Source organism: Perognathus longimembris, chromosome 10, assembly GCF_023159225.1.
Source record: "Perognathus longimembris pacificus isolate PPM17 chromosome 10, ASM2315922v1, whole genome shotgun sequence".
Classification (NCBI taxonomy): domain Eukaryota; kingdom Metazoa; phylum Chordata; class Mammalia; order Rodentia; family Heteromyidae; genus Perognathus; species Perognathus longimembris.
The window spans coordinates 24249444-24265463 of record NC_063170.1 but is presented as its reverse complement, the minus strand read 5'-3'; the positions used below and the strand labels follow the sequence as shown (position 1 = coordinate 24265463).

The 16020-nt window shown below is 39.5% G+C and overlaps 1 pseudogene; it reads right to left on the bottom strand.

Moving 5' to 3' along the window:
* Nucleotides 1-14574: 14574 nt before the first annotated feature.
* LOC125358014 lies at nt 14575-15455 on the bottom strand (annotated as a pseudogene).
* Between the last annotated feature and the right edge of the window lie 565 nt (nt 15456-16020).

Genomic DNA, 16020 nt, shown 5'->3' with positions numbered 1-16020 from the left:
CACCCCCTTCAACATTCTCACCCCCTTTCACCCATTCCTCCCCTTATTTAATTTTGTGGTATATACAATGTATTCTTGACTGCTTTCTTTCCCACTTTCTTGCTTCATTTGTTTACCCCTTTCTCTTTGGCCCCACCTACCTCCTTTCTTGCATGTACCCATTTCCTAGTGCTGATTTCATTGGAATTAGACCTAGTCTTTCTAAAAGATTGTACTATTTGAGCTCTCCATGGAGTCTATTATACTTCAGTTAATTCATTTGTAACCACTTGTACACTGACCATTGTGTTTATTTACAGATTTATATAGGTACCTTCTGTCTACTATAAATAGGAGAAACCAAGCAACCTTTGTTTTTCTGGGTCTGGCTTACTTCACTTAATATAATTTTCTCTAAGTCTTTCTATTTCCACATGAATGGTCCAATATTCTTTCTAACAGATGAGTAAAATTGTGCCTATATATCACCTTTTCTTCATCCATTCATCCATTGAGGAACATCTGGGCTGATTCCATATTTTGGCTATGGTGAATAGTGCTACAATGAACATAGTTGTCCAATGGCTTTGTTGTAACCTTTTGGTTTTAACTATTCTCTCTGCAATGTTCCATGACTGTCTTGTCAAAGATGGAGAAACAGGAAAAGTAGCACATTAAGAGGTAAATACTATGGCTCAGAAATGGCCTATAGCCTTTCTACTCACCATTTGTTGGCCAGCCATAGTCAAATGGCCCTAAACCATCACAAAGGAGACTAGGAATGCAAGGGAAATGCAAAGAGATTCAATGAGCAGCTGCTGTCTCCAACATCCTATGATTTATGTTTCAGGAATTTCACAAGCATAAATTCATGTCTGTGACCTAGGTGATGATAACCATTTCAGTTTTCCATAGGAGGGAAATAAATCACAGGAAGTTGAGGAACTTGCCTAACAGTGTCACTCAGCCAATAAGTAAGAAATGGGGAGGAGGGGGAATTCAGTCCATCATTCTGTTTCTGAACTCTGTACTTTAACAAGTAGTCGTAAAAAAAATTGATTTCGAAGATAGCACAAAAGGAAATTTCAATTTTTGAAAAGTGATCAGGCATTTTAGGCCAGGGAAACAGAGCCAATAAGTAATGCTAAACTCTGTATACATATGGTACATATTCCTGGATGAAGTTGTATGATCTCAATCAAATAGTACATTAAACAACACATATACATATAAATCATGATTTCAATTCTATTAGGAAATTGTATGTTTATCTCCTGATAGCACCTACAGTGAAAAATGCTGAGAACCAGAAAATCCATTTTGCTGTTTAGTACAGTTTGTCAGACTAGAGATATGGGGTTGAATTACAAAGCCACAGGCAAGCTGGCTGCAATCTGCAGCTATACAGTTGATGGGTTGGGTGGTGTTTTTCCCCCCTCTCCTTTATTTACAACTCTTTTGATAAGCCTTCAGCAAGTTACATAGGTTGTTCTAGTGGTATCTCGTTTGACTGGATTAGAATACTTGATGACAGTTTGGATAAGTTTGAAGCAGATGGTTCTTGACATTTTTCATGGCATCAGTTACAAACCATGCAAGAAGCTCTTTCTTCCTTTGTTTACCCTTCCCTTCGAAGCCCCTCCAGTAGATCGTTAAACTTTCATTTTTCACAGTGCTGATTAAGGCATACTTGGAGGCAGATGTTACTCTATACCATTTTTAACAATTTGCATTTTAGCACCAAAGCTGGCTTTGTACTTGTTCCAGTCTATCAATTTACCCTTTCAAAACTTCAAGGTCAATGTCTGAAATACAGTAACTGCCTTAACAACTTAATGTGTCTTAAACTTCTCTGGTTACAGAAATCCTCCACTGACACACTATCTATATGTTTGCTAGTCAACACACAGGATAATTCAGTAGCATTCTTTTTCTGTGGAGGAAAAGCATTGTTTGAGAGACAGTTCAACCACACAGAGGAATCCAGAAAAGAAAATATAACCTATATCTTCATATCTATCAAAGCAATTCTAGAATCAGAATAACTGACAGTTCAGAAGTTTAAAATACACTGTATATCACAGCTCTGATATTGTACAAGGAAGTTTTTCTTTTCTCCATGTTTTAGTGATTGTGTAAACTGCGTACTATTTAGTTCTGCTTCAGACAAATAAGAGTGAATGAAAGAGTCCTTAGGTACAATGCAATGTTGACAAACAGTCTCATTATATGCAAGTGGTGACAAAATTCTATTATACCTCAGAAAGCTAACTTTTCTTTCTTTTTTCCTCTCTGTGATAATTCCAGAGTTCATTTCCTTTACATAAAAATGATTAAAAACCCTGCTCAGGAAAACAAGTTGACCGGTAATCATGTGGATGGTCTACACAAAGGATGCTAGACATCATTTGAAAGTAAGGGATTGAAACAGAGTACGGGTCATAGACCCTGAGTGCTGGTCCTTCAGAAAGTAAAGAAGCTAAACCAAGCAATAGTAACAGCCAACAAGGAAACAATAGGATCTGTGGCCTCCTTCATTCTACCATTTGCAGCACCACCCCCACAAAGAACACGAACAAGCTAGCAAGGAAATAAAGGAAGGACATAAAGACTGGGCTACACTAAGAGTGAAATGGGAACTTGAAATAACATCTGCTCTGTCCCCTGAAGAAAATAACTGGAAAACTAACCATCCATTTTCTTCTTTTCCTTGGTTGTTTTTCTGTCTTATTTTTGCCTATTTCTTTATGTATGAATGAATGAATGTATATGTTTGTTGTTACTGGGGCATGACTTTATGTTCTTAAATTGCTAGGAAATAACTCTACTATTTGAGCCGTGCTTCCAGCTTTACCTTTTTTTTTTTTTTTTAGTTTTTATTATAAAACTGATGTACAGAGATGTTACAGTTTCATACGTTAGGCATTGGATACATTTCTTGTACTGTTTGTTACCTTGTCCCTCATACCCCCCTCCCCCTCCCCCTTTCCCCCCCTGCGGTGTTCAGTTCACTTACACCAAACAGTTTTGCAAGTATTGCTTTTGTTGTTGTTTCTCTTATTTTACCCTTTGTCTCTCAATTTTGGTATTCCCTTTGAGTTTCCTAATTCTAATACCAGTACACACTGTTTCCCATACACTCAGATAAGATTACAGAGATAGTGTAGATACAATCACAAGAAGGTGATACAAGAACGTCATCAATAGTAGAAACTACAGATACACATGGGATGTTGAAAGTAGTTACAACTGTTATATAACAATCATTTCCATAAAATGGAGTTCATTTCACTTAGCATCATCTTTTGTGTTCATAAGGGTATAGCTATTGGGCTCTTGTGATCCTCTCCAGCCTTACTTTTTGCTGGTTATTTTTGAGGTGGAATTCTGTCCAGGCTTCAAACTTTGATCTTACACGATATCAAGCTCTTGAGTAGATAGGATTACAGAGGCACTTGGGTTTACTTAGCTTTTGAGATAGGATATTATCCAGCTGAGATCCTCTTGTGTTCCCTTCCCAAATAGCTAAGAATATAAGTATGTACCATAGTAGTATTTCCAGGACTAAGAATATAAGCATGCACCACAGGAGTACTTCCAGAGCTTTAAATTAGTCTTTGTGAATCTCAGGGTTGCTAACATGGGTACCTTTTTTGTTTAATTTCTAAAATACTGAGGAACCAAAGAAATAATCTGGAAGTGGTAATAAAGAGGAACTGGGGGTGGTTTGGATGCTAATAGGCCAGAGAATCCATTAAGATCAAGTGTAGGCTGGGAATGTGGCTAAGTGGTAGATTGTTTACCTAGCATGCATGAAGTCCTGGGCTCGATTCCTCAATACTACATAAACACAAAGAGCTGGAAGTGGCGCTGTGGCCCAAGTGGTAGAGCACTAGCCTTGAACAGAAGCTCAGGGACAGTGAGGCCCTGAGTTCAATCCTCAAGACTGGCTCCCCCCCCAAAAAAAGATCAAGTGCACTTTGAAAAGAATCACTCTTCTAAAATCACTCTTCTAAAAATACTATGCACTTTGGGTTATAAGTCTTCATGACCTTTCATTGACTTGAGCCATCTGATAAAATACTGAGAAGCAGCAATATGGAGTGATATATATGTGTGTATGTATATATACATATGTGCATATCATGTAGATACATATATACATATATATGTATTTGCATAATATATTTTATATAAAAGACATATATGTAATACATAATAGTTATATAATATATGTTTATTATTATTATTATTCAGACTTGGTGAGGCTACCAGAGGACAAAATAATGGTTACTGGAAAAGTAGCTTATAATACTCACAGACTGTAAGAAAATGGGCATGCTGTGAGGGAAAAGGGAAAAAGGGAGAGGGACTACAGAAAAGCAATGTGTTCAAGATGCAGAAAGAGTGGGAGACAAAATGGTTAAAAGCCTTTCTTGCGCTTCTTGTGGGGTAAAGATGAGTGAAGTGATGTAAGGACAGACTAGCCTGAATCACTTGCGAAGGCCAGGCCACAGAGATGGCCCTCGTGCTTTGGGCAGGAAGACAGTGTTCAGATGCTCAGAAGTGCACTTAGGAGGTCACTGGGCCTATACAACTTGCAGATGGCAGAATAAGCTGGCAAATAAACCAAAACCTGCCTGACAACCAAGTAGGAGCAGGGGGTTACAAAAGAGCAAGGAAAGGATATTAAGACCAAAACATGAGGAAATAAGGAGGGACATGATGTATCCCATACAGGACACAGAAAGAAAATCCACCAGCCAGAAAGCCCACTATTCTCACTATTGAACCCACAGCCCAGCTCAGTAATGAAAAGGGTAGCCAAGATGGAAGACCTGAGCTAAACTTCCAGTTTCCCTCTGATATGTCTATACCACATGTTCTTTTTCTCTACCACATTTCTTTCTAATAAACTTCCTAATATCTTTACTCACATTCCCATCTTTCATGATTTCTTCTTTTGCCAGAGGCAAGGACTGTGGTTTTATAGCTGCCCTAAACTTTCTGGTAACATATTTGGTTCATTGGCTGGGAAGTTAGGGATGAAGTATGTCTTTCTGACTTGAACTCATTGGATGGTTATGTTACAGTTGCTCCCATTTTGCAGATGAGTCTTAGGGGAAATAGCAACTAAACCTTTAGAGTGTATCATTCTGGGATAAGTGCCAGGCCTTCTAGCTTTCAGGGTATAATATAAAATGTCGTTAAAATATAAAGAAGTGCAAATACAACAAACGGAAATTCATGTTGTGAAAATTCAGTGTTCTATGCAAGTAATAAGATGTACAACTCAATAATAACCTACAGGGGCTGGGGATATAGCCTAGTGGCAAGAGTGCCTGCCTCGGATACACGAGGCCCTGGGTTCGATTCCCCAGCACCACATATACAGAAAACGGCCAGAAGCGGCGCTGTGGCTCAAGTGGCAGAGTGCTAGCCTTGAGCGGGAAGAAGCCAGGGACAGTGCTCAGGCCCTGAGTTCAAGGCCCAGGACTGGCCAAAAAAAAAAAAATAATAATAATAATAACCTACAGCCGATGCATTTCACAACAGTGGTTGTAGACACTTGAGCTTAGCAAAGGTGAGTGGGACTGATATTGCCCTGCATTAGGGAACATATGGAGAAAGACGTTTTCATTCCTTGTTCAAGGAAGTCAAAAGGGTATAAAATTTGGGCAGGCAATTTGGCAATACCTCAAAAAAGTTAAACTTGGAAAGATCACCTGTTCCAGCAGTTTTGCTTCTGAGAAATCCAAAAAGATAGATAGATTAGATGGATAGATAGAATAGAATAGATTAGATTATAGATGATAGAATAGAATAGATTAATAGAAGTCGTGAACAGAATGATATATTGCATACACTGGTATACAGAAAAATAATTACACCATTTACAAATAGTGGCTAATTAAATAATAGATTGAATATAGGTTTTAATTAAAATTTTCAATCTGATTCTCTATTTATCAACAAAAGACAACCTGAATTAAGATATTGCAGGAAGGAGAAAACAGGAATATGAAAAAGAATAGCAATGACATGAATGATGATGAGAAGGTGTATTAGCAAATGTTAACTGTGATTGTTTCCTCACAGAAAATTTCTCAAAACTTCAACTTTTCCTCTTTGTCTGTATTTTCTTACGCTTTCTGCAGTAAGAATGTATACATTTATTGCAGAAATTAGACACCAGTTATACTTAGATTTTTGCAATTTTTTTCTTAAAAATAGAGCCCTACAACTTGCTATACCAGTTAATTTTATTTTCAACTTCTTAAGAAAACAATATTTACAATACATATTGGTTACAAGTTCATTGAACATTATAGAGACAATACTTGTAAGGAACCAAGTACTTGCAGTAGGAAGCTTGCTCTTTTAGATTATAATTTTAATTCTATTTTTCTCTCTGTGTGTGTGTGTGTGTGTGTGTGTGTGTGTGTGTGTGTGTGGCAGCAAGAGCGACATTACAGCAAGTGGAAGACCTAAGGACAGTCTGTAACTCAATTATTCAAAGCTTTTTCCACTCACAACACATTTGGATTTTGGTTAGAAGAGCATGCTCCCAAATAATAACTTGTTGCTTGAATGTTGTAATCATTGTCTTGAAAAACAGTTCTTGAAACCTCCCACACTGGGTTTTCAGCATTCTAAGTATCTGGATGGTTCTTGTCAGAGACTCAACTACAAAATAGGTTTCTTCTTTCACTCTGAACCCATGCCAGGAGGACATCTGTGCCCTCAGCCCTTCCAATATATTCCATCTGCTTGTTTCCCCATGTCCAGAGCAATATGGAATTTACAATGCTGGGTTTTGTATACACCCTTAAGTCCTGTGATTTTTTTTTTAATGTGGCTTTTCTAGGGTTACAATTTTTATAAGGAAATCCTGGCTCTTGAATGCTCCCATTTGGACAATAATGACTAGAAATCAAATTGAAGCTATTTCTTTAACTAGAACTGATATCAAAACTGATATTGTCCATAAAAATCTGTGAAATAAGCTTCTATGGAAATTCCTCTGGTCAAGCAATTTCCTGCTGCTAAGCTTGGCCCATACCATCTTCTCCATAAGAAAATAGAACAGTATCTTTGGAAGAAGGAAGACATTTGTTTGGCACTTAGCTTGTCATGAAGAAGTCACAGGTCCTTTTGGCATAACCCTAAAGAATAGATCCTAGGTGCTCCAAAATGGACTAGCAAATTGGGTCAACTCATAGATCATCTGTCTACTTTGTAACTAGAAAAAGAATCATTTATAGGACAGGAGGAATTTAACATATTTTTGTGATTAGATAACATTTTCTTCTAATTGTTCAAGTTATCATGAAACAGTTTGATATAGATTAATGTAGGCTTGGCTTTTATCCCGAGAAGAAAAGAACACGGACACAGAGATGAGTAGAGGAGACCCTGTGTTACTTATTCTAAGCCACCCTGTGCTTCAAACACCAAAGATAATATCCAACACACTATTCAGCATTACTGATTCACACGTCATGACAGAGATAAATGATTTAACTCCGAAGGAAAAAATACACTTCAGGAAAAAGGGCCATTTATGGGGTTTTGAAAAGAAAGTAAAAAAAAAAAAGAGAGAGAGAAGAATGGAGATTGTATAGGAAGGTGATGGAGGAAACCTAGTTTCTACCTTCATCCATATCTTCTCTTTTATCCTCACAAGTAAAGTTTATTTCTTTCCTTCCCTTGGTGACACACAAAAGCAAACTCAATTTAAGTCTTTAGGGAAGTGAGTTCTTGTGCTTATGAACAAACAGTGCTTTGTTCCTCTCTTCCTTGCCTTGCTTTGCTAGCCTCTTTTTATGTCTTCCTTCCTTCCTTTCCTTCTTCTTTTCTTCCTTTCATTTCTTTTTTTAATGGTCTCACTACATAGTCCAAGCCTGCCTTGAGCTTGGAGTCCTCCTACCTCTGCTTCCTGAGTGCTGAGATTACAGGTGTGCACCACCATGCTTGGCAGACACACCTATGTTCATATCCCATGGGAACTCTAGAGTTACCTTCAGAAGGGCCATTGTCTGTCAACTGATAGACCCTCAGAGAACCCCCGTAAAAGAGATTCTCTATAATAAACTGTTTAAAATAAGAAATGTATGCCATCTTATAATGACCAGAGTACATTTGAGCACAGTCTTATTATTGTATTTTTGATATATTCTAGAAATGGAGAAACCATACTGAACCCATCCCTGCCATTCTGACCTCATTCCCTTAAGATCACCATGGCTAGATACTATGAAAGAACCATTGTCTGGCTCAAGCTGCCACAGCTTTCCTTGGCACATAGCTCTTCCTCCTGGCATTGACCAACAGGGACTCTGGCTCATCCATAGAAAGGTAACAGCATTCCAGAAACTTATATGGTCCCACTCTGGCAACTGGACACTCTGGCTTTCCAGAGTTCTGACTTGTTTTCCTATGCATATGATTTGGAGAGCTGGAGAGTGACTTCCATCTGACCCAATAACTCCCTTTTCAGGGAGTTCCTTGTCTAGCTCCTCCAATATTTTCTAAGATCTGATCCCACAAGAAAGCTCAACATCTTTAATACTCATGGATCAGTGGATCGAAGTGGTACTAGTCCCTGGATAAACCCAGAGTGGTTCATCCATCTCCTGGTTCCAATCGTATTAACTGAACCAGGAATACCAAAGGAGGTTGGGGCAAAGCAAGTCATTTTCCAAAGTGCAGAGGCCAAGGGAGGCTAAGTCTGGGCGAAACCTGAGAGCTGTTGTGACACCTTGGGTAGGTGGCTAGAGGATAGCCTCCCACCTTCCTTCCTTTTGCCTGCAATCCTTGCCTAGGCTATGCTCCAGTGAGGGGTGGCCATTGCACCCAGGGGTTAGAATGACAAGTAAGCAAATGTCTACCCAGAGGCTCCCAGGATGCTAATTTCTTCCTGCAAAAAGGGAGCAAAGAGTTTGCACATGCCACACTCTTCTCTCTACCTTGAACTCTTCCTCTATGTCTGGAACAATAGTGGCCCACTTATTCCATGCTGCAGAAAGCTCAAATGAAAACAAAACAACTATGCTAAAGATACAACAGAAATAGAGCCTGATTCATTGTTTTTCTTTTTTTATTCGTTCATTCTTTCTTTGTTTCTTTCTCCTTCCTTCCTCTCTCTCTCTCTTTCTCTCTCTCTTACTTCCTCTCTCTCTCTCACACTTTCTCTCTCTCACTTTCTCTCTCTCTCTCTATTGTTGTTGTTGCTGCTGATCCTGGGGCTTGAACTCAGAGCCTGGGCACTGTCCCTAAGATTCTTTTGCTCAAAGCTAGCTGTCTACCACTTGAGCCACAGAGCTACTTCTGGTTTGTTTTTGTTGTTTTTTTTTAGTACTATACTTTATTGGAGATAAGAGTCTTACAAAATTTCCTGCCCACACTGGCTTCAAACCACCATCCTCAGATCTCAGCCTCCTGAGTAGCTAGGATTACAGGCTTGAGCTACCTGTGGCTCTGTGTGTGTGTGTGTGTGTGTGTGTGTGTGTGTGTGTGTGTGTGTGTGTGTTTGCATGCATGCACACTGGGGCTTGAAGTTGGGGCCTGGGTGCTGTCTCTGAGCTTCTTTGCTCAAGGCTAGCCTTGTACTACTTGAGCTATGGTTCCACTGTGGCTTTTTGGTGGCTTGCTAGAGAGAAGAGTCTGATGGACTTTCCTGCCCAGGCTGGCTTCAAACCACCACAATCCTCAGATCTCAGCCTCCAAAGAAGCTAGGATTATGGGCATGAGCTATCAGTGCCTGGTTCTTGATGCAATCAGTGAGCTGCCTGACCAATTCTAACACTGTCTAGTTTCACTTACCTGTTGAATAAACAGTAAATATCTTATATAATTTGAGTTTTATGTCCCTTCTAGCAAAATCTACTGCTTGCCCTAGCATATGTCCTTGTGTTCTTTTAGTCATCTTGAGCAAAGAAAATGAGACAGAAAAGCCACTTTATTGAACACCTACTAAGCATGTGCATATGTTAGATATCTCCATGTGCATTTTCCTAATTGTTCTCCACAGTTGGCAAGGTAGATGCTAGCTATATTTTAGAGTTGAGAGAATGGAAGCTTAGAAATTAAAAACCTGCCTAAGGTCAATTAATTTGTGGAGCCATCATTGAAATCTTATGATTTAAGGCTTGATTTAATTTTAATTATGCTGTACATAAGACCTGTTCCTTACCTTCTCAGTGAGCATGCCTTGGATTACTAGGAAGAAGTTACAAATGTAAGTTATGTTTCATTAAAGTTTATGGGAGGAAATTGGTAGGAAGAAGTAATGTCTAATAACCAGAGACAACTAAAAGAAGAATCTTTCTCAGAAAGCAGTAAGTTCACCAAGAGAAACAGTCATGTGTGAGTGAGACATATGGTCAGCATTAGGGCTGAGGTAGACAAATTCTAGAATTTATAGAAAATGACCTCAATAATTTCTAAGCTTTCTTCAAGCTCTAAGATCCCATAATTTTCCAAGATTTGCAGAATGTTATCCTTCTTACTTGTGGCCATCATAAGATTCTAAAACTGGAGTTATTCTTTCTAATGCTTCGATCTTAAAGATGCTATCCCTGAGGAATAAAGCAATAATCTTTCCTAGTTATTGATTTAGAAAATAAAAACATTTTATGCCTCATGGACAAACCTTAGAGAAAGACCAACATCGCTGACAAGCAATTTGTTAAATTGGAGAAGTGACTGTATTCTAGAATCAGGATATTATAATTGAGAAAATGTTTTCTGGTCTATGGAAATATTTTCTCTTTTCTCCAAAATGAATGAATCTTCATATCCATACTTATTTTAAATTTTACAGTCATTTGTTTGCTTGATTATAAAATTCTCTCTTCTCTTTATAATATTATCTCCAAACAGACAAGAGTATTAATTGTATGACCTAATTTTCTTGCAATAGGTACTCACTGAAGGGTAGATGGATGAATAGATAGAAGATAGAGGGATGGATGGATGACATGATGATGAAAAAATGAGAAAAATTTTCACAAGATTTAACAAGATAGGTCTTGAAAGATGAGAAAAATTTGGTGACTGAAGGCAGGACTGGCTTTAGGCCTAAGGGACAGCATGAAAAATCGTGTGTGTGTGTGTGTGTGTGTGTGTGTGTGTGTGTGTGTGTGTAGTAAGTCAGTGGCATTTGAGAAATCATGATTCCTAAAGGATGTGATTAGGTTTCTTCCCAATGGCTTATCATTGAGGTCATCTACGATGAGTAGAAAATGGAGTAAAGAAGAAAAGAAAATCTCAGTCAGGTCATCACTATGGACTTCATGTGTCATTTATCATTTCTTTTGCAGTTTTTAAGCTACAGTCATAATGCATGGATACATATTGTCAGCAAAAGAAATGAAAAAAATGTAATTGTATATGGCTAAAACTAAAACCCTACTTTCCTTTCTCCTTTAATTCCATCCTATGTAGTATCTCACACACCCATCCCCAGGTTTAAACACATAACCATTGGAAGATTATATATCCTCAAAACTATCCCATGCATTCCTGAACATTGTACACACACACACACACACACACACACACACCTTCATATACACCCATCCATGTACATAACATGTATAGTCATGGGCATACATACATAATCACAAATCTGTAGTAGGCAAAAAGAAGGTTGGTACTCATGATTAAGAATTAGGAAGCTCCCAGTTGGGTGCCAGTGTCTCATCATATCCTAGCTACTCAGGAGGCTGAGATCTGAGGATCACAGTTGAGAGCCAGCCTGAGTAGGAAAGCTCATGAAACTCTTATCTCCAATTAACCACCGGAAAACCAGAAGTAGAATTGTGGCCCAAAGCGGTAGAGTGCTAGACTTGAGCAAAAGAGCTCAGGGACAGCTCTCAGGCCCTAAGTTCAAGCCCCATGACTGACCAAAAAAAGAAAGAAATAGGCAACGGAAACTCCCTCTCCACTCACTATAAGAATTCATCATGACATATGGGCTTCAGCACTTCTCAGAGAAAGGCAGGTCCCCTCATGAACCTTAGAGGCTCTCGGCTTCCTAGCTTGCAGATGTAGGCATGGAAGCACATGCCCTGAAACTGCATTGCACATATCTGTACATCTGAGCTACGTTTTTCCTCCCGTCCCATAGAAATCTGCTAATGTCTGCTAATGTCATTTGTTTTAATCCAAAATCCTATGACCCACAACCAATCTGCTAAAAACCATTTGTTAAGTTTCTCTGTACTCAGTGCTATAGGAGATTTCTATTCACTTTTTTTTTAAACCATCTGTAAACCCATCTTTTTCCATGCCCTCTACCACAAGAGGGTTACAAGGCTTGGAGCAGACCTAAGAAGGGACTTTGAAGACAGATCCCCAAATGATGGTGGAGATTCCTGTTAGCTCACTGGACACTACACAAGTTCCACTCTGCTATGCCTTAGCTGTCTAGAACAGACACAATTCAAGGTCTCAGAAACAAACTCAAGCTCTTCTAATAAACCAATATTTCACAGTTCATTTAATCCACAATATTGAAAAGACCTGCAGAGCCCTGGGGTTACCCTCTCCCCAGGGATGCTCTGTGTTTGAGTAATGCAGATGCTGCTGTCCTCCCTCCCCAATTTAGCAGCTGCTATGCCAACAGCAGCCTCCTCTTCCACTTCTTTTCTAATGATGGAAAGCCATCAAGGAGTATGGCTATAGAATTACCAAGAATATCCAGAAACAAATAGATGAATTTTACTGGCCCATCATTACTAAGTACCTATCTTAAATCAGGCACTAGAGTGTTAGAGATGTTAACAGTCAAGTCTCAGCTTCTATAGAATGAACATTCAAATGCATTAAAGAGAGAATAAATATGTAAAGCATGGTATGTTGCATATTATAAGTGACTCAATATTTTTATTAGAGAGTATTGGGACTTGGAGTAGGAGAAGTAGAATTACAAGCAAAGTAGACAGGAAAAGATTTGCTACATTTGGTAGGGCCACCTATCCAATTTTAAGGACTTTGGTCTTAAATTACTGTGTCCCTAAATCAATTTCAGAAGACTCAAAGTCAGCTGTAACTGGAGTAAACATCTAAGAGAATATCCCCTGGGGCTGGGAATGTGGCTTTGTGGTAGAGTGCATGCCTAGCATGCATGAAACCCTGGGTTCAATTCCTCAGTACTACATATACAGAAAAAGCTGGAAATGGTGCTGTGGCCCAAGTGGTAGAGCACGAGCCTTGCGTACAGAAAGGCTCAGGGACAGAGCTCTGGCTCCAAGTTCAATCCCCAGGACTGGCAAAAAAAAAAAAAAAAAAAAACCAATATATATTCCCCTAATTCCCCTACAACCTAGCCTTTTTCAGGGATTATCATCTTCCCCATTGGTGATTAGCAAAGAAGCTGCCATGTTCTGACATGCTACTGGATGATCACTCAATAGGAAGCAGATTACCAAACAAGCTAGTGGCTTTCTTTGAAGATCTTTTTATTTGTAGGCTTAACAGTCATGATATATGCAGCAGACTCTTTTTTGGCAGATATCAGGTACAAAACTCAAGAGTTATGGGTGTCAATGTTTTGTACATTATGGAATGATGAAATAAGAGCCTGACAAGCTGAGAACTGAAGTTCCTGGTAAATGCCATTTCTATCCCTATCTGAACTTAAACCTAGGCTATTTCATTCTTTCTTAAATATGGAATAGAGCCACTGTAATCTGCTAAGGACAGAGTAAAGAAGAGTCTCATGGAAGGACATCCAAAGAAAAATCTACAGAGCAACTGGAAATTACTGTGACTCTGACACTGTCATCCCATGATTTATCCCTGGCTGATAAAATAACTGAATCTCACACAACCTTGTTCTCAATGCCCCATTGCCCCAAAAGGAGATTTAAGATGTTCTACACATGGAGATCTTGATGGTGATTAGCTATCATCTAAACAGCTGATCCTTACAGATTATCCTTTACAGATATGATCTAAAAATCATGTAAAGTATCCTGAAAACAGCCTTTACTCCATGTAGCCTGGGATTTCTCACAACGTGGCAGCCTCAGTATGGCTGAACTGCTCAAATATCCATTCTAGACTCCAAAGTGGATCTCTTAGCAAACAAGACAGAAGCAGTATTACCTTTTATTACCTAAAATAAGGAGTTAAACTGGTATAATTGTCTCTCAAGCCTGCCTAGATTCCAAAGGAGGAGAAAAGAGAAAGGACATATGACTTTCCTCTCACTCACAGGAGTAGCAAAGATATTATGACTGTTATTTTAAATGATCACAGTCTGTAAGTATAGATTTTCTGTGATTCACCAAAGTCCCAATAAATTGATCACAACTGAAAATGTTGTAAGTCAGAATGATTTAATATAATTATACTACCAAGTACCATAGCAGCAACACAGTACCATGTAGAGGATTATATACTTAGCCTTGTGATTCACTTACTGATAGCTGTGGCTCATTTTCATTACCCAGTGCCACAAAAGGTGATCTATCACTATCTCAGGGAAAGTTCAAAATTCAAAACTTGATGTACTATTTTCACTGAATGCATATCACCTTTTTTTTTTTCAGGCTTGATTCGCTTTATTGTTCTTGTATAAAAATCCTATGTTGTAGCCACAGCTGGAGCCTGAGTCCTCTGCAAGGAGACTCTAGTGTGGGTTTTCACAAGATGGTCAGTGAATTCCTGATAAGGAGATTTGGTGAACACGGTCTCTTTCCAGAAATCAGGGGTCAGGTAATTGTAGGTCTTGGAGATGGCATCAAAAGTGGTCTTGGCAAAGTTGCCCAAAGTAGCAGTACAGCCCCTGGCTGAGGTGTAGCAGTCATCAATACCAGCCATCATCAACAGCTTCTTGAGGACAGGAGCTGAAACAATCCCAGTGCCTCTGGAGGCGGGGATGAGGCGCACCAACACAGATCCATAGCGGCCTGTCTCCTTGCATGGGACGGTGTGAGGCTTGCCAATCTTGTTCCCTCAGTGGCCTCTCCGCACAGGGACAATGGAGAGCTTCGCCAGGATGATGGCTCCTCGGATAGCAGTGGCAACCTCCTTGGAGCACTTAACACCCAAACCCACATGGCCATTGTAGTCGCCAATGGCTACAAATGCCTTGAACCTGGTGCGTTGGCCAGCTCGGGTCTGCTTCTGCACGGGCATGATCTTCAATACCTCCTCCTTGAGGGACGCCCCCAGGAAAAAGTCAATAATCTCAGACTCCTTGATGGGCAGGGAGAAAAGATAGATTTCCTCCAAAGATTTGATCTTCATGCCCTTAACCAGGCGGCCTAGTTTGGTGATGGGGATCCATTCCTTGTCTTCGGCCTTGCCTCCACGAGCCCCGCGGCCACGACCCCCGCCTCTACCACAGCCATGACCTCGACCCCGAAGGCCGCTACCGAAGCCTCCTCGAAGCCGCCACGGCTTCCCAAGCCTGGGCCCCCAGGGCCTCCAGGCCCTCCAGCTGCACCGGCTTCATCCGCCATTTGGTGTTTTCCTGAGAAGAAGCCGTATATCACCTTAGCATGGTCATGAACTTTAAAAAATCATTAAGCCAAATCATCACAATAAGTAATAAGTTTCAAATCTTTCTTAGTGTCATCCTGTTTCCATGATGCAATATTCAAAATATCTGAGGTTGTCTTTATTAGGAAGATTTGCTTTTCAATGAGTAAAAAATAAAATTAAGTATGGAAGAGAGAATAGTGAATTCAAATAAATGCACAGGCCATGAAGTTGTTATAAATGAATGAAAGGGATGGGGTAGACAACAGGGAGTTTCTCTTACCAGAAAGGAATCTTAACTGGAAACATGGCTCAGTGTGATCATTGCCTAACAAATATGAGACTATGAGTTTGAATCCCAGTAACATGTACACATATGCACACATCCACCCACATACGAAGCTAAAAATCTGAATCTGTATATGAACCAATTTTTATGTGAACTCACAGTTTTGTTTAAAAAAAACACTTTGTAGACAGGTAGCATACTGCATACCTGTTGCTAGTTCAGTAACTATTAGACGCTCCTTCATTTGATAATTGTCT